Source organism: Schistocerca nitens, chromosome 5 (assembly GCF_023898315.1).
Source record: "Schistocerca nitens isolate TAMUIC-IGC-003100 chromosome 5, iqSchNite1.1, whole genome shotgun sequence".
Taxonomy (NCBI): Eukaryota; Metazoa; Arthropoda; class Insecta; order Orthoptera; family Acrididae; genus Schistocerca; species Schistocerca nitens.
In genome coordinates this window covers 540000696-540019042 of record NC_064618.1, presented here as the reverse complement: position 1 = coordinate 540019042, position 18347 = coordinate 540000696, and the positions used below count along the sequence as shown (strand labels likewise).

Genomic DNA, 18347 nt, shown 5'->3' with positions numbered 1-18347 from the left:
GCGTTTGACACAGTAGCAGCTATGTTAGATAAGATATGAACTCAAGGAATAGGATCACAAATAAGTGAGTGCCGCAAAGACTTCTTAAGTTATGGAACCCAGTATGTTGTCCTCGATGATGAGTGTTCATCAGAGACAAGGGTTTCGTCTAGAGTGCCCCAAAGAAACGTGATAAGCGAGCTATTATTTTCTGTACACATAAATGATGTCACAGACAGAGAGGACAGCACTTTGTGGTTGTTTGCTGATGACGCTGTGGTGTATAATAAGGCGTCAAAGTTGAGTGACTGTAGAAGGATATAAGATGACTTAGACAAAATTTCTAGTTGGTGTGATGAACGGCAGCTAGCTCTAAATATCGAAAAATGTAAGTTACTGCACATGAGTAGGAAAAACAAACCCATCACGTTCAGATACAGCATTAGTAGTATCCTGTCTGACACAGTCAAACCATTTAAATATTTGGGTGTAATGTTGCAAAGCATTATGAAATGGAGCGACTGCATGAGGACTGTGGTAGGAGAGGCGAATGGTCGACTTTAGTTCAATGGGAGAATTCTAGGAAAGTATGGTTCATATGTAAAGAAGACTACATATAGGACACTAGTGCAACCTATTCTTGAGTAGTGCTTGAGTGTTTGGGCAGCCACAGATCTATGATAATTCCGATTCAAACTGTGGTAAAAATTTGATAGTGGTGCCCCCCTCCCCCTCCAGCATTTGAGACAGAACGCCAAAAATTTTTAAAAATCTGTTTTTCAAAAATATGTTCATTTTGTAGTGCACATCTTCCTGAAGAGTTTGAAATATGAAACATACATGTTCGAGGAGATGGAAGACATTTTATTTGGTCTTATGCTTGCTAAAATGCAGTGCCACACCTGTTCACGCAGTATTCTTGTATCCCATGCCACTGTATTTCACTCTGTGGAATTCAAATGTGTGTATTTTGTAATGCAAGCCATTGAGCCTCTCTTCAGGACAGTGGAAATTAAAATCTCCTGTGATGCCTCTCCTGTCTCCAGTCGGCTGGTTTGACAAGGCACCCCTTTTAAAAAAAACTCACAATTAATACTGGATAGGATTATTTGTGACTGGGAGAATAAGAACTCTTCAGAAAATTTGCGCTCTCTATAGCCTATTACCTAATAACTTTCTCTTTTGTGTGACATAAAATTAAATATATGAAACACTAAATCAGGAAAGAGACAGTATATATTTCTTCAATCCTTAGGTCCCAGCATTTTTTCTCTCTAATCTTGCTACAGCTTTACATGGCGCACTTTCCTTTCTACCAAAGATTCTGTTACCTCACCAAAGTTCATCAAACGTTTTCCTACAAGAAAAATCAAAACGTCGTCGTCTAATGCTGAAAAAGCTGTTAATACAAATAGCACCCAAGATTGGTGTGACTTCTCAATTTGATTACGTCATTTTGTCACTATCTGCTACATAAAACGAAATAAGTCTTTCTAATATTGCAGCAATTGCAATACACACCAAATAAGTGAGACTGTTTTGACACGAATGATCATTTTTATCTAACTCATTTACATAAATAACATGACATAATATACCAATATCAAATGACTATTAGGTCTATTACAAGCAAAAACTTTCATTTTAGAAATTAGTTTCACATTTCATTGATATGTCACAGTTTCTGAAGTATGAGATTGAAAAGTAGTTGTAGGACGAAATTTTTATATTAATTTGGAATCGTCATATTCTTCCATATAATTTGTGTGATGTCCCCATTTCTTCTTCTTTCTTGTTCTAACAAAAATCTTGTCATCATTAATTCTCTAGCTATTCCTGACATTGTTAAAACTTATTCTCTAGTTAACTTCGCTAACCCTGCCAGAATCACCAGTTTAGTTATCCCACCTTTATTCTTCAGTTAGGCACTATTACGTGTTTTTACAATGCGTTTCTCGCGATATTCCGAGAATAGACTCAAGTGGCTGCTAACTGTGAACTGTACAACTGGCTCTTAGTAGTGTAGCGATATGGCAAAAGTTCTCTGTCATAATTTCATTTCCTTGGATACACCGAGCAGAGAATATGTAATCTTTCTTACCTGTTATTCCTATTAGTGGTTTATTTACACTCTGGCAGTCTGAATATATGGGGTACGCTAGTAATTATAACAACACTTATCAGTCGCACACCCAGTTAACCATATAAACAAACAGCGATCGCCAATCAATCATTCATGTTTATTCGGCCCAGTTCATATAGCTCCAGCCCTTTTGCCTGGGGAAAAGTTTTTTATTTCTAAATGCAACAGGATTCCCCTGGCAGAGACGCCACATACACTATACACACATTCAGAAATCAACTTATGATTTTTCCAGAAATCAACTTAGAATGTGTACAAAAATGTTGAAAAACTGACAGAGCTGTATTTCAAAATCATATGAACAATCTGCAGACATACGTGCACTGGATGCTTTTTGTGAAAAGAGGTATTTTCCTTCAAGAATATGAATTTTGAACCCCCTTAAATTGCCGGAGTTGCCCCCTTCTCCCCTCCCTCTAGATCCGGGCCTGTGTCTGGGATCTGTACGGGTCAGGATAAAGAAAGACATCGAAGCAATTCAGAGGTGTGTTGTTAAATTTGTTGCTGGTAGTTTCGAACAACACGCAGTTGAAACGTCCTGGCATATTAAAACTTTGTGCTGGACCGAGACTTGATCTCGGGACCTTTATCTTTCACGGGCAAGTGCTCTACCAACTGAGCTACCCAAGCACGACTCACGCCCCGTCCTCACAGCTTTACTTCTGCCAGTACCTCGTCTCCTACCTTCCAAACTTTACAGAAGCTCTCCTGTGAACCTTGCAGGACTAGCACTCCTGAGAGAGAGGATACTGCAGAGACTTGGCTTAGCCACTGCCTAAGGGATGTTTCCAGAATGAGAATTCCACTCTACAGTGGAGTGTGCGCTGATACGAAACTTCCTGGCAGATTAAAACTGTGTGTCTGACCGAGTCTCGAACTCGGGACCTTTGCCTTTTGTGGGCAAGTGCTCTGAGCTGAGAGGATGGGGCATGAGTCGTGCTTGGGTAGCTCAGTTAGTAGAGCACTTGCCCGCGAAAGACAAAGTCCCGAGTTCGAGTCTCCGTCGGACACACAGTTTTAAACTGCCAGGAAGTTTCATATCAGTGCACACTCCACTGCAGAGTGGAATTCTCATTCTGAAAACACACAGTTGTTACGAAAATGCTTTGGCAACTCAAATGGGAATCCCTAGAGGGAAGGCGACACTGGTTTGGAGGAATACTATTGAGAAAATTTAGAGAACTGGCATCTGAAGCTGACCGCAGAGCGATTCCGTTTAGTCCAACATATGTTGCATTGTAAGGACTACAATGATAAGATGCAAGAAATTAGGGTTCATACAGAGGCATATAGATGGTCGTTTTTCCATTGTTCTTTTTGCGAATGGAATAGGAAAGAAATGACTGGTAGTGATATGGGATATCCTCCGACCCACGCCATAAGGCGGACTGTGGAGGATCGATGTAGATTCTTTACAACACTATCATTGCAATGGGTTGCGTGTTTTAGGAAAGTCCAAGTAATAGTTATAATGTCAGTCCTACTCTTCAAGTGTTTGTTAAATTCTGTGGTCTTTTTAACTTCAACACTTGATTAATGCTCTCTCTAGTTATGAGAATTAATCAGAGTTCGGTATAAGTACTTTGGATTCTCCTGGAGCTACTTTTACTGAGTCTGAAAAGACAATAGTATATTCTTATTCCTTTAATTGTTGAAATAATTCATCAAAAGCTCGAGGACACTTTGCGTAAAGCTTTCTTTTCAGCTTAGAATCAGAGCGCCTTGCTTATTGTGGAAATCAATACTTAAATTTTGAGACTTCCGCCATTTATTCAGTTTTCGAAATTATGAGAGCGATTGTGTTGCAGTAGGACGTATGGCAGCTGTTTATCAATCATGTAGGACTTCAAGCAATCATGGAAGATATTATCAGCAGGTATTGTGTTATTAATAATAGCGTAACTTCATTGCGTTTCGATGAGGTATTTATTAACACATAACATTTATGTTTCCTTTTGATCCAGTTTTTTTCCAGCTACAGAGGTAAAACATGTACTACCACATTAATTCTTCAGGAACATTTCATCTAACGTCATTCTGAAAACTACTGTAACGTAATACAAACAGAATATGATGAAACATTAACTGATGAGGGTTACGCAATTTAGCGCCGACAGCACGCTGAGAGCACAGGTGTTGATACCAACTAAACTTCTTTCATGGACTCTTTGTACCAACGAAATTCAAGCGTGGCGGGAATAGTAATGTCTTTGTACGTCAGGTTTCAGCGCGGTGCGTTTAGCTGAGGGAGTTGGAAGGATTGGAGCAGAAAGAGTTTCTTTGTGGGTGAGAAGATTTTTTTTTTTTTATTAAAATTGTAGGTAATATGGAGTATCCTTTTACATATGCATTTGTAGAAATCGTTGCAGATTTATGTACTTATCGTGGGTGTATGACTGATATTTGGTCGTTCTGTGCGCAACATGCTTGTAATTGTCGCCATTTCGGCCGGGAGGCTCGACAAAAATGTACTTTCGCCTGATAGTGTATATGTATTCGTGCTGTCTCATTAATAAAAGGATGCGTGTATTGGTGCATGTTTTGTTGTTAAGTTTGTAGCTAAGACAACAAATTTCCATTGATGTTACATTGTAGGTAAAAGAAGACCCTGATGCTTTGAGATGGTCGTCTGTGCTGTTTTCAGTAGGCCTAATGTTGATACGTTGTAACAGAATTCCATTACCAATATAACGGCGACAGATGGAGGAAGCTGTCTGTTTTTCTTTTTTTTTCCCCTCGTTAGTTTGAAAACGAAAATTAAACAAATCTTTTTGCGTTGTATGAATGCTGTCACTGGGGAAGGTGGTGCTATGCTTCTACCTGTCACTATTTCCTAGTACAGAATAATTTCTGTAGATAAGAAATTAAAATTTCTCTCTTTGTGGGAATTGTACTGTATAACCAGGTCATTTAATAGTGTTCTTGGTTTTTACATGCAGTCGCATGGAGGAGAAATGAAAAACACTGTTTAAGGTAAGTAGTCTTGCAAGATTTTTTTTCGTGCGTATTATTATAAAACTTCTCCCCGAAACTGCTGCATTGAATTTTTTCCTGAATGTCCCAGATTTAAAGTGTGACAGTGAAACGGGGCGTAGCTTTGTTTTTAGACTACGTAATTTGATCCAGTGACGTTAAGAGGGTTCAAAACCTTATGTTTGATTAGGTTAGATTCAGTTTTCGCTCCATAGGGCGTGTGTGTGTGTAACATGTCAGAAAGAATGACAAATAAAAATAAAACCATAGATTACAATACTTACTATCCTTATCATTTGTCAGGATAGGTGAGCACATTATAGTAAACTGGAAGTGTAATTTTTACGGAAGTAATACACTATCAAAATGAAACATTGGTATGCACTTCTAATAAATAAATCTTACACAAAGTAACTAATCGTGACTGTTGGGAAAAAGTGCTGGCAAGTATATGAATCAACTTTCAAAGACTTTACTGTTACAAAGTAACAAGTGGGGTGTTAGTGCAAAAAGTAAAGATTTAATGATCATTCGCAAAATGTGTGAAATTCCTTGGGAGGACGAAACCATTGAGTTTGATAAAAAGTTGACATAAAGTAGTCTACAAACAGACAAATTAATCAAGAACAACAATTGTTTCATTGTGTTTGATCTGATTGTGCTGATGTAGGAACAAGTGTGTTAGCTTATTTTGCATATTTTCATTTTGTTGTTTTGACTTTACTTGGGTATTGTAGGAAAAGTTAAATGTTTATTCGGAAGTGAGTTGTAAGAATATTGAGGTGTCAAGTAGGTAAACAAATTGGAAAAACCTTCAATGATCTTAGAAGTCTTACTTGTCGGTGTATTTACTGAATTACGTTTGTTGTTAACAGCTTCAGCTGAACTGCGATTTACAAGACATTAATATAATTTCATTGACGCTGTGCTGACTTACAGATAATTAATAATTTATATCATAGGAGTAGTGTACTACAAATAGGACTCAATGTTTGCGAGTGTAAGAAAATATTTTCTTCGAAAAGTAACATGGTAATCAAATAAATATAAAGCTAGTAATAGCCAATATACGTCAAATGCAAAGCAAAACTAAAGGAGCAACAGTTTTATACTAATTTAAATTACTGAATTAAACTTACATGGCAGTAGTGTGTGCAGTGTTAAGCAGTACAGTGATAGTTCATTGTAAATGCAGTATAGATATTCTATTATATCCTTATCTTATGATAATGTGTATTGTGGCATGGTCTACGTACCTGAAGGGTCTTCTTCTTGGTAGGTTCTAGAGAACACAGTGAATGAATGAACTTGCCTGAATCAGTACTGATCTGTCATAAACTGTAGGGTTTGGCGAGAACTGCTACACGCTTTAAGCAGTTTCAGAAATGTTTTACCATTCTACCAACATAATTAAAAAATTAAATGATCTTATTAGAATCTTTATTCATTGCCTAGCCCTGTGAAACGCTACGGATCACATTAGTGTCACTGCAATCTATATTCCGGTGGGGGGGTGGGGGTGGGGGTGAGATGAAACATTTAACTTTGGGCTCCCCCCCCCCCCCTTGCCTCCTCCCCATCTTGCAATAAATTTTTTGGTTGTGTTGATGTGTAGGCCAATTATAGGTCAAGGTTAGGGTGTAATGTGATAGTTTGAGTATAACAAGGCTGGAGAATTTGGATGCAAATTAAAGATTGTAGCACAGATGCCATTAAATGATTATTCACACAATTTTTTTCATAAAACTCCAGTTCAAATTAGAAAACCTAAAAGTATCTAATACCTTTAGGTTTTCTAATCTGGAAGTGCCACATTATTTTAATGCGCACCCAGTGTGAACAAAAATTGTGCATTTTTGGTAGGAAATGGATGTAGAAGAAAGGAAATTCGACAACACAGTAATAATGTGTAAGGGTATCAGGTATTGTGTACCTATGCTGCACAGTTGCTTCAGTGGGTGTAGTTTTGCATTAAAATACTGGAGTTTGATTCCAGGTTTAGTTTTAGTTTTGTAATTCTGATATGACTGGTAATGCTGTAGAATTTACTGTTTTCTAAACTATTAAACCCCTAAAACTACAGTCTTCAAATGTTGAGCATAAGTTATAGAAATATTGATGAAGAGCTATTAATCAGTTTAAATTAATGGGTCACCAGAAGTGTCCGATACCACCCCTCGGCTTTGGCCCGTGATGTCTGTTGTTGTGTGTGACGTCACGAAGTTCAGTTAGCGAGTGTCATGTTCTTGTAGATGTCTTGTTGTGCTGTCGGTGGTGCTCTCTGGTGGCGTGTTTGTAGGTTGCGGGTACGGTTTTGTTGTTGGTTTAGTGTGCGCTTGTAATGTGTTTGTAGGTGGCGTATGGTTGCGGTTAGGTGGTGCTCTCTGGTGGGGTTTGTGTGTTGTATTGGGTTCATTTGAGTTGTTGGCTGTTGTTCTGGTGATTAGTGAAGTTTAGTGGCATATTTTGCAGTGAGTTAATGGTTTAATTTTTGGTTATTTGTATGTTAATGTAGTGTTGTATGTGGTGTGTTGTGTTTGAATTTTTTAGATTACTTTTCTTATGTCGTCGTTAGGGATGGATATGACCAATAAAGTCAACAGTTTTCGGCTGTGGGGTATGATGGACGACACTGCTATGTGGCTCATCAAATTCCTGCAGCTGTTTGGATTATTGGCCGAGTTGATGTAGTGCACTGCATGTGGCGATATGGTATCAGGGTCTGGGTCTTCTAAATGTGTGTTTAGGGTTGTTGAAAATTGTACAAAGAGGGAGGGAGTGGGGTTGATTCAGGATTATGTATAACAGGGGAGTACTGTAGTTTCTGATGGGTTTGCTTCTTATAGTGGGTTGGGTCGGGAGGGTTACAATCATTTAGTAGTCAATCACAATGTAGAGTTTAAAAATTGTGAAGTGACCCTGTACAAATACTATAGGAGGGTTTTGGGGGGGATGTTAAATCTGTTATAGGGAGGGGGAAGATGGGCTCTTCTGACCTTCAGGCTCATTTAGATGATTACTGTTGGCGGAAGAGTATCCTTGAGGGTTATTGTATTTTTAGGGTTTTCTTAAGGGCTGTTAGTAAGATGTACAGGCCCAGGGTTGTGGGTTAGTGAGGTTTTTGGGGTGGGGGGTTGGTGAATATTGGGAAGGTGGGTGGGTGGTTGTGGATTTTTGTTTTTGTTGTGGAGGATTTGTTTTGTTGTGTTTTTTTAGTTGTAGGCTGTGTATGGTTTTTTGTTTTTGGTTAGTATTTGTTTCTTTGTTTTTTTTTTTTTTGGGGGGGCGTTGGGAAGTTTGTTTGGTTGTGTGTTTTGTTTGGTTGTGTGTTATCTAGTAGGCAGCAACGGAGCTTTCATGTGGTGAGTTGTCGTTTTTTTGTTCATTTTTATCTTGTTAGATGATTTTTGAATCGTGTGTGTGGTGGGGTTGTGTTGTTGGTATTGGTGAGTTGGTTTTGTGTGTTGTTGACCTGTAAGGTCAAGGGAAATGTTAGATTCCATTGGATATTGTTTATAGTTGATTTTGTGAATTTTGTGGTCGGTTTATTTTACTGGTTTTGTCGTTTGGTTTTGTGGCGTGTGTTTATTTTTAGTTTGTTCCCACCCAAAAACCCCCAAATTCCCCTGCTTGTCCCGTTAGTTATATTATAGGAGGAATATGTGTTTGATGGCTTTTCGATCTATTTTCGTGTGTGTTGTCATGTTTATGTAATGATGACATAGTTGCGATACGGGAGTTGTTGTGAACAGTTGTCTGTGCCATATTGGTGACGTCTTTGGTCAAAGCAGACGAGTGGAATCGGACGTTTTCGTTAACCCTAATTAATGACCTGTCATTGGGCATAAATCTCTGTTAAGAGAGAGTGGCTGGTTGACTAAAGGCCGAAAGACAGCCATTATGTGATGGTGAACTGGGTTGCTAATCATTCTGGTGGTGTAATTTAGTGTCAAAAACCTGGTGTAATTGCTATGTAGTGGTTAAAAAAGAAGATACCGCACCACACATACCAGTAAAAAAAAAATTCTAATGCAAAATGCTGCCTGCTGTACTGTCCATCACAGGCGCACAATATTAAAGATACTTTCTGCTACAGGTTAGTAGTGTTGCCAAATTGTTTCTTCTGTCAGATTTCTACTGGAAATACCCATGAATGAAATTTTTCTACATATTTGTTCTGTTTCTATGAAATCTCTTGTTTGCCGAAGGTTCTGTTAGATTAATAGAAATTTCTTTTAATTAAGATTAACTCATCAACAAATGGAACTGAGTACATATGTATATGGCTGGAGTACATTCATCATAGTTGGATGACTTAGATTAAGTTTGCATATGAACCTAATACATTCCATATCATGAAGAGTTCTTAAAATATTATCCATGGAAAATGCGAAATAACAAAAAAATTGGTCATGGGTGTTTGTCTTTTTCTGGGAGTGAGATTTTGTTCTGTTGGTGTTAAAAGGTTTTCTTGTCACTTCAAAATCCTGGTGACATATTAAGTTGGTTAAATTTTTATATATTAGTATCGGACTTCCTGGCTATGTAACACAACAAAATGAGAGAGACAGGACATGTCTTGGCTGGACTTTAATGTACTGTAATATTGAATGTGCATTTGTGCAGTAAGCAAGTCAGTTATAAAATCCTCCAAATAAGACAATATACCTTCGGAAACTGTGAAATAGTTTGCAATGGGATTTTGTTATACAGTATGGGCACAGGACACCTAATCTAGTTAGCCAATTACAGTGAACATTGTGGGTGTGATATATTTGGCTAATTGTAACATTACTATTTTGTCATGCGCACACTCCGAAATTATTCTACATACATTATAGATGTAAAACCTATGCTTCATATATATAATTTGGGTTGTCATACACATTAGCTGGCTTTTTCGTCAGATGTGGTTATGTGGGGCTGTCAAAGGACATTATAATTGATGTGAATGAAGTATTGATATTGTTATTGTTTGTGAGAAATATGTGGATGTTTTATTCGAAATATGTTGTAGATTCCATATCACTGTTTGAGGATGTGGTGTCCTAGAACACTAAAGGGGTTTAGGAGACCTTGCTACTAAACCATAATAAATTTTACTGCTCCATATTTTATTCAAAGGAAGTCATGATTCATAGTTGATGCACTGACTAAAGATGTCATATACAAAATAAGTTCGAAGTGCGCTGGTTTTTTTCCACCCAGTACCAACAATGTTCTGCTCAAAAGTTGGCAGGAACCATGAATTGTTGCCAACAGCAGTTGTATGTTTTAGGAGGGTTTAGCAACCTACGGTTAAATAGCTGTGAGTGAAGCAGTGACCTTCATGTTCCTTGTTACAAATATATCCTGATTCCCATGCGTGTGGTTAGTCCGGGAAACCAGAGCACAGTTTGAATTGGCACAAAAGACTGGTTGCGACAGTAATCTGTATGTACCCAGAGGTTTTGGTTAGGTTGGAATGAAATGGTTTGAGTGAGTTGGTGTAGCCCATGAATTCCAAAGAAAAAAAAATCTGATTGTGGTGTTAGTTGTGTGTAGCTTGTAGGACACCAATGGACACGAGGTGTTTTGCAAAGTAATCCAGCAATAGCTCTGCTTAATAATCGACACTTTTGTGAAACAGGAAATTTATACTTTGTTATAACGAGTAATTGCATCCATCAATAGAAGTTATGCTCTTTGTTTCCTGTTTATCCATCAGAAATCTTTACATTCAGGAAAATGGCAGATTATTAATGACAAGGTAGGTTGAACATTCTTTGACCACTATAAATAGTGGATAGAGTACTGTGATTTATTACGAACTTTGGACTCATTTGAAGGAGACTGTCATCTGTCTAGTAGTAGTTCAGCCTTCAACATAGTGCTGCAGATGCCTTGTGGGTGAACGAGTTTTTTATAGACCAACAAAGGCAGTTATGGTCATGGTCATAATGTACTTCTGTGATCATCGGAATGCTCTCGATGCTGTGTGCACTAGATGCCAGCCTGAGGGTTGTTACTGTTCTGGCATTGATGGAAGGTGGGGAAGGGTCCTCACATGGTAAGTGCACAGTGCGCATTCGAGCACAGTTTCTGGAACAGTGCTTAGATGATTCGTGAATGACGCTATGAAAAAGATTATGCAGCACGCACATTTCTACGTGTTATCTGAAGATGGTGAGACTCGTCACAGTTTTTGGCATGTCGACATGGGTGGTGACTGACTGGGCATCCTTCTGCTCTGAATTGTGTATTGATTGGGTGATAATTCGTAAGTTAGGGGACTAGGAGTTATTGAAATAGATGGGGTGACATTCAGAAAAGGAAACATAATGAAGGCCATGAAATCTCAGGAAATCAGGTGTTTGGTCGAATTCAGTGAGGGTCGAAAAAATGCATCGTTGAACCCTTACAATTTTAGACCAGGGAAGTGTTGATAAGACAAAAAAGGAAAGATCCTTTCTGGGATGACAATCAAACTGCTTCAATTCATATAATTCTAGGTACTGAAAGTCTTCAGCATCCTAGGGTGAACCGGTCTGAAAGATCATTCCATTCAAACAGAATGTGTATAATATGTGGTAAGACATCAGAGGTGCCATACCACGATATGCCATGAAGACCAAACATTTATCAGATTGCCTATCTGATTATATGTTCCATCAGCACATCGCCAGAAAGAAATGTTAAATCATTTGTTTGTTGAAGCAGATAAACTTAAGCCATCCAGTGGAACTGTGATGCAATAGTTATTCTGCAGAATGCTGCCAGCATGACTAGGACTAGAATTGTGTGCCTTAACTTTCCTCTGTGTTAGACGAATGATACAGTTTTGCTTTGCTTGGTACTGTACATTTTTTATTACTTCGGAATATCCATTTGTCACATTTAATGCGTAACATTTTTTTTCTGTGTTTGCGCTTTGAAAATGTGATGTGATTGACAGTTTACATAATATGTTACGTGCCTGTGGTTCTGTGTTCTGATTGGCTTAGGCGATCATGTGTCTTGTGCTCAGGTTGTGAACAGAAGCGCTTTGCACAGCACAATCTGGATTTCAGTTTTTGAAACTGTTGGTCCTTATTTGGTGTATTTCATGTTTATACTTCCTTAATTCAGCTACATTGGTACAATACATTAAAGTTCTATCAAAGAAAAGTCTTTCCCCACCCTGGGGGATAAAATGGCTTTTGTGAGTGTCTGGCCACCACGGGGCGCCAGCCCTTGCAGCACAACTTCACGTTCTGTGCTTAAAGTCTGTCTTTCCACTATTCCTTTTTGATCTCTACCTCTCCAGCGGATGTCATTTGTGCTTGGATTTGGTTTGTTTTTGGGCAATAGTTTTCTTGCCCTCTGCACCTTTTTGTTATTAATAGTATGGTCCCCTTGTTAGGTTTAATGTGATATTCCATTATTAAATTTTACAGAACTGCAGATTGTGCAGTGAAGGTTGCCCAGTACAGCATATATTCTAGCTTTATGTCCTTCTGTCATTGCACTTTTCTTTCTTGCAATGCTGCTATGCCCAAAAGCCAGCACAGTAGCTGTTTTGTTGTGGGTGGTGGGGGTCAACAGGTATCTGCATGGTGGTAGCTCCTGACCATGCACTATTGGTGTGTGAGCGGTAAACTTCTCATGTGAGCCCAGGTGAATGTGCCCATCATGGCTGGGGCAGAAGGACTCTGGGCAACAGTTTACTGTGCACACAGCCACAACAACACTTAATGGCGGCGGAAACTATGCCTATGTTTCGAAAAATCGGAGAAAGTGCGGTGCCAAGTTACCACAGGTAACAAAACCAGACTATTCACTTCACCAACAACATACGAGAAAGCACCACAATATCAAAACCATGAGAAGTTGTAGATGGTGTAGCAGAATAGCTATCAAAATAAGTGTCCAATAGCATCATGTAAGAAAATAAAAATAAACCACTGAAGATAGCACAAAAAGTGCTGAAACAGGTCTGTGTGAAACAAAACAGAAAAAGGTGTCATGCATAAGGTGGAATTCCTCATCCTATAGTGTCACTAATGTTCTCAGTAAATTACTAGAAAAGAACCAACAGCTGTGTTGGTACCTGGAGTCTTAGGTTTTTTGGCTTTGTCCTAGGGCAGTTTTTGCCACAGCTGTTCTACTCCTGACAATTTGGTGTGCCTGGAGTATGTTATTTGGTCAGCTTTTGTGTGGCGTCACCATTTTATTGCTGTCTTCTTTGACTCTCATAGGGTTTAAGACACCATATTGTCATGTCCTCACTACCTTCTGTGAATGGGATGTCAGGGGCCAGCTCCAGATTCTTATTTGGAACTTCTTATCTCACCATACTTTGTGTGTTCAAGTTGACGTTTCCCCACAGTACTCAGCATATGAAAGAGAATGAGCTTCAACAGGGCTCTGTATTTAGAAGCCATGGCTTCTGGGTTTCCACTGCCAAGATGTCATGCATTTATGTCACTGTCATACTGTCCATCCCAACCACAGGGTGTATACGACCCGGGACAACCAGGAGATTCGGGAAAAACACGGGAATTTTTTCATCAGGGAGAAAAACGGGAAAAACCTGGGAATTTTTTAGAATTCCAAGAAGTTTTCATTGTTTTTGTTTTCAGTTAAATTTCTGTAATTTTGACTGGCAAGAACCGAAACTCTAACAAAGGATATTATTGTATACTGCTATTTCAGAATAATACTGCAACAATAAAACATGAGCAAGAGAAAAAACGAAAATGAAACTTGAATTGCAAAGGAAATGCGCCATATACAGCAACAAAACACAGTGCTCATACAAGTGTCTGCCAACAGCAAAATGTGTCAAAGGCTTCAGGAAGACTATGCAATGTTCCGTAACAACACATTGCCTCTGATGAATGTGATGTCACAACTGTTTACATTAGATTCGTTTTAGCAGTAAAGAGTGGGATCATGCGCATGTGCAGTTGAGTAGTACCTTCTCCCGCTTCTGGCTACAGAAATGTGGCTGTTGGCTGTGTGATAAGCAGTCGCAGCAAGCAGCTAGATGCTACCGGGGAAAAATTTTACTGGAGCGCCCAAGCTGCTAGATTCTTGCATGCGCAGCAGGCCCAGTTCTAGGAGTGGGGAGCAAATTCATACTATTGAGGGGAAAAAACCTTGTTTCACAAAGCAACTAGCATCCAGTGCATGTTAGTCTATCGATTATTCATATGACTTTGAAATGCATCCCTGTCACTTTTTTAACATTTTTGAACACATTCTAAGTTGATTTCTGAATCAATTGTAAGTTTATTTGTGAATGTGTGCATAGTGTACATGATGTCTCTGTCACGGGAATCCTCGTCGCATGTAGAAACAGTTCCCTACAGACAAAAGGGGCTATACGAGCTGAGCGGAATAAGGCCAAACGGATGAATGACAACCGCTGTCTGATTGTGTGGTTGATTGGGTTTGCGAATAAGCATTGTTATAATTACTAGCTGAATCCATAGATTCAGACTACAGGAGTGGAAATAAATGAATAACAGGTAAGAAAGATTACGTATTACCTTCTCGGTGTATCTAAGAAAATGAAATTTTGACAGATTTTTGGGCAGATTGCTAAACTAGTAAGGGCCAGTTGTACAGTCCCTGGTTAGCAGCCGCTTTAAATTCTATTCTGGAAGAAGTGCGGAATACGTGTTGTACGAACATGTAGCAACGCCTAACAGGAGAATAATTGCGTGATAACTAAACCGGTGATGCTGGCAGAGTTAGTGAAGTTAACCTGCGAATAAGCTTTGACATTGGCAGGAACAGTTACGGAACTAGTGCTAACAAGACTGTTTGTTAGAACGAGGAAGGAGAAGAAACGGGGACATCGTATAAATTATGGAACAATATGACGATTCCAAGTTTGTATAAAAATTTCATACTACTACTTTTCGATCTCATACTTGATAAACTGGAGCGTATACGTGTGAAACTACTTCCTAACGTAAGGCTTTTTGCTTGTAGTAGGCCTAATAGGCACTTGATATTGGTACTTTGTGAATTATATTCTGTCGTTACAAAAAAGACCGTTTGTGCCAAAACAGTCTCGTTTATTTGGTGTATATTACAATAGTTGCAGTATTAGAAAGGCCTGTTTTGTTTTATCTAGCAGAGTGTGACAAAATAGACGTAATCAGATCGGGAAACCACACCAGTCTTGGGTTCTATTTGCATTAACAGCTTTTTCAGTATTCGACAAAGACATTTTGACTTTTCATGTAGCAAAATATTTCACGAACTTTGATGAGGTAGTAGATTGTTTCGCAGAAAGGAAAGCACGCCATGTAAAGCTGTATCAAGATCAAAGAGAAAAAAATTCTAGGAGCTAAGGATTGAAGAAATGTGTATTGTCTTGCTTGTCTCTTGTTTTTACTGGGTTTATGTATCCTATATTTAATTTTATGTCACACAGGGCAGAAAGTTGTTAGCTGATAGAGAATAAAGAGTGCAAATTTTCTGAAGAGGGACAAGATTTCACCACAGGAATTTTAATTTCCACTGTCCTGAATATGGTTTGATAGCATTCATTACAAAATATACAATTCCACAGAGCGAAGCACACTGACGTATGATAGAAGAATGCTGTGTGAGGAGGCGAGGCAATGCCCTTCGGCACACTTATGACCAAATAACGTGTGTTACACATTTCCTCGAACACACGTTTTATGCATCAGACTCTTGGGAAAGATGTGCGCTACAAAATGAACATATTTTTGAAAATTCGATTTTTAAAAAAAATTTGATGTCCTATCTCTCACTCGAGGGAGTGGTGGGGTGTGGTGGGGTATTGCACCAGTTTGTAAATATCGTAGATCCGGGGCTGATGCGCAGAGCAGTCTGAGTTACAGTGGCGTAGTGGGTAGTCTCCACGTGACCTGTGTTTACATTTAGTGATTTTGCTGTTTCCTCTTCATTTACTGCTCTCACGTCAAATGAAAACAAAACAGATTTCTGATTTCCAGCTTTCTGACAGTCAAGCATTAATTGCCTTGCAGAAAAATGAAGTTATTTTTGTCGGTTTGCTAAAGAAATTTTCTTTTTAATTCCACACACTGTTCACTGCATTTCAAGTGCACGTTTTCGACTTCTAGCATGTATGGCATTATGCCATAATAAAGAACCAAACGTGAGATAACACAGTACTGGTACTCCAAGAAAATTTACATCCCGAAAACCACATTGAAAAGCTTAATATCAGGTTGTGGCCTACTTAATTGGGAATATGGACATACAAAAGTGCACTTTAAATGTGGACATTTTAGTATGGGTCTTGAAGTATCCTCTGATGATCTGTTTCTTCTATGACATAATGTACGATCTTTTAATGTTTCACACGTACGAACATACGGGCTCCATGCGGCATCGTAGCTGCGCAAGCGCGGTGACGCCTGTCATCTGGCGCTCTCTGGCAACTGCGGAAATGAACCTATTTCTAACAGGTCACGGGAAAAATTCCGAATGGTGGTTTGAAAAGCATTACCATCAAAGTACCGTTCTGGCAGTTACAACGGAGTTACGTGCGATAATGTACGATGAATTTCTTACATCACAGAGCGTTTGACTCTCATTTAAAAAACAACTCTTTGATTACGAGCCATTTAGATGAATTTTGAGCCCAGAAGATTAGACATTTAAGTCATTATTAAAAATTTTACGATCACATTTGTGTGATATATCTTAAATTGTAATACGCACATAAAAGACCAACATTATATGTGAAAGTTTAGCTTCTCTTGCAGGATATTAATCTTACAGACCAATATTATATGTGAAATCTTTGCGTTTCGTATAGCAACACTAGGTATTTTAATTTAAACCATTAACTTTTTCTGTTTGTGCGTTCGCGCTACTTAACAGTAATGTTGCTATTGGCTGACTACATCACGTGTCCTAAGCTCTGAATACCCGCTGTCATCGGCTGGCGAGATCACATGACATGATGAGCTACGACTGGCTTACAAAAGTGCATTGCAATCTTGATTTCAATGCTTTGGAAAGTAACATGCGGTGTGTGGTGGAATTCGAATTTATACTTTCATAATACGAAAATATGCAGTGTATATGTTGCTGCACATCAAAGATCTTTCCAAAACGCATTTTTTCCCCTGTGTTTAGTTTTATAGAGCGCCGGGAAATTCTACTCCCGTGTATAAAACCATAATCATTCAAACGACTTACACAGTTCCAAGAGAAAATATACTGTCAGTTAACAGGGAAAAAGTATGTTTTCACCTGGGAGAAAGTGTATTTTTAACCGGGAAATCCGGGATTTTTTTTTCCTTGTCCACTTATACACCCTGCAACCAGAACTCTACCTAGAGGACCAAGTGCTCAAAGTTGTAGTCTTGTCATTCCTTAGGATTAGTCATAAGCGTCTAGTTGATCTTTGCCAACTTAATACTTCTGTCTCAGTAACACCAGCTGGGGTGCAGACTGCTGTGCACTTTCTTGGCTGTACAAAGCTTTGATCCTATTGTATCTTGATTATGGGAGCTTGGTGTATGTCTGAGCATTACCTCTAGCATTGGCTATGCTGGACCCGATACACCACTGTGGGGGTCAGACTTCTGACAGGTCTGTTCAGGAGTAACCATGTGAACAGCCTACTTGTCGACGCTGCTGCCCCTCCCTATATATCAGGTGTCAGCTACTGCTGCTAAACTATGCAATACCAATTCACTGCTTTTCTGAGTGTCCAAACTACTGTGTTCATTTTTTGTAGTAATGAAATTTACCTCCCTCAGTAGAGATCAAAGTCTGGAGTTAAGATTACACTTTACAAACAGTCTTTGCTCTGAATTCCATATTCCTCCACTGTCATTTCTTGTCGGGGAGAAATCGCGTGTGCCCCATGGTGGATGTCCCATTCTCAGATGTGCCTCGACCTCTACTTTAGACCAAAAGACTAAATAGACCCTATTGTTTTTCGACCTCTGTTCCTGGTTGTCCTCGACACAGTTCCAGGCTCAGACATGGTATTCAGAGACTGCTCTGGTTGATCGATGAACAGGTTTTTTCCCCACATACATGCAAATGGTGGCAGTGTATTCACTGCAGAATTAGTGGCCATTGCTAGAGTCCTTTGTCCCCTTCGTTTTGTACTGGAGTCATTCTTAATCAGTAGTGACTACTCCAGGCTGTCAACCAGCGCTATCCCCATCCCATCCTGGATCTACTGTATGATGTCAACCACACTGGACATTTGGTCATCTTAGTATGGACCCCTGGTCACGTTGTGATCCCAGGGAATGAATAT

The 18347-nt window shown here is 39.0% G+C and overlaps 1 protein-coding gene across 2 annotated transcripts in view; it reads left to right on the top strand.

The window, feature by feature from the left end:
- The first annotated feature begins 4315 nt into the window (after positions 1-4315).
- Positions 4316-18347, top strand: part of LOC126259563 (ATP-dependent RNA helicase vasa) — a 75817-nt gene continuing 61785 nt past the window's right edge. The window contains exons 1-2 of one of the 2 annotated variants that reach the window (XM_049956461.1): positions 4362-4408; positions 5062-5095. The gene's annotated coding sequence lies outside the window, so the exon portion shown is untranslated. Of the gene's footprint in view, positions 4409-5061; positions 5096-18347 lie in introns of both variants that reach the window. The other variant, XM_049956460.1, reaches the window with a different exon arrangement.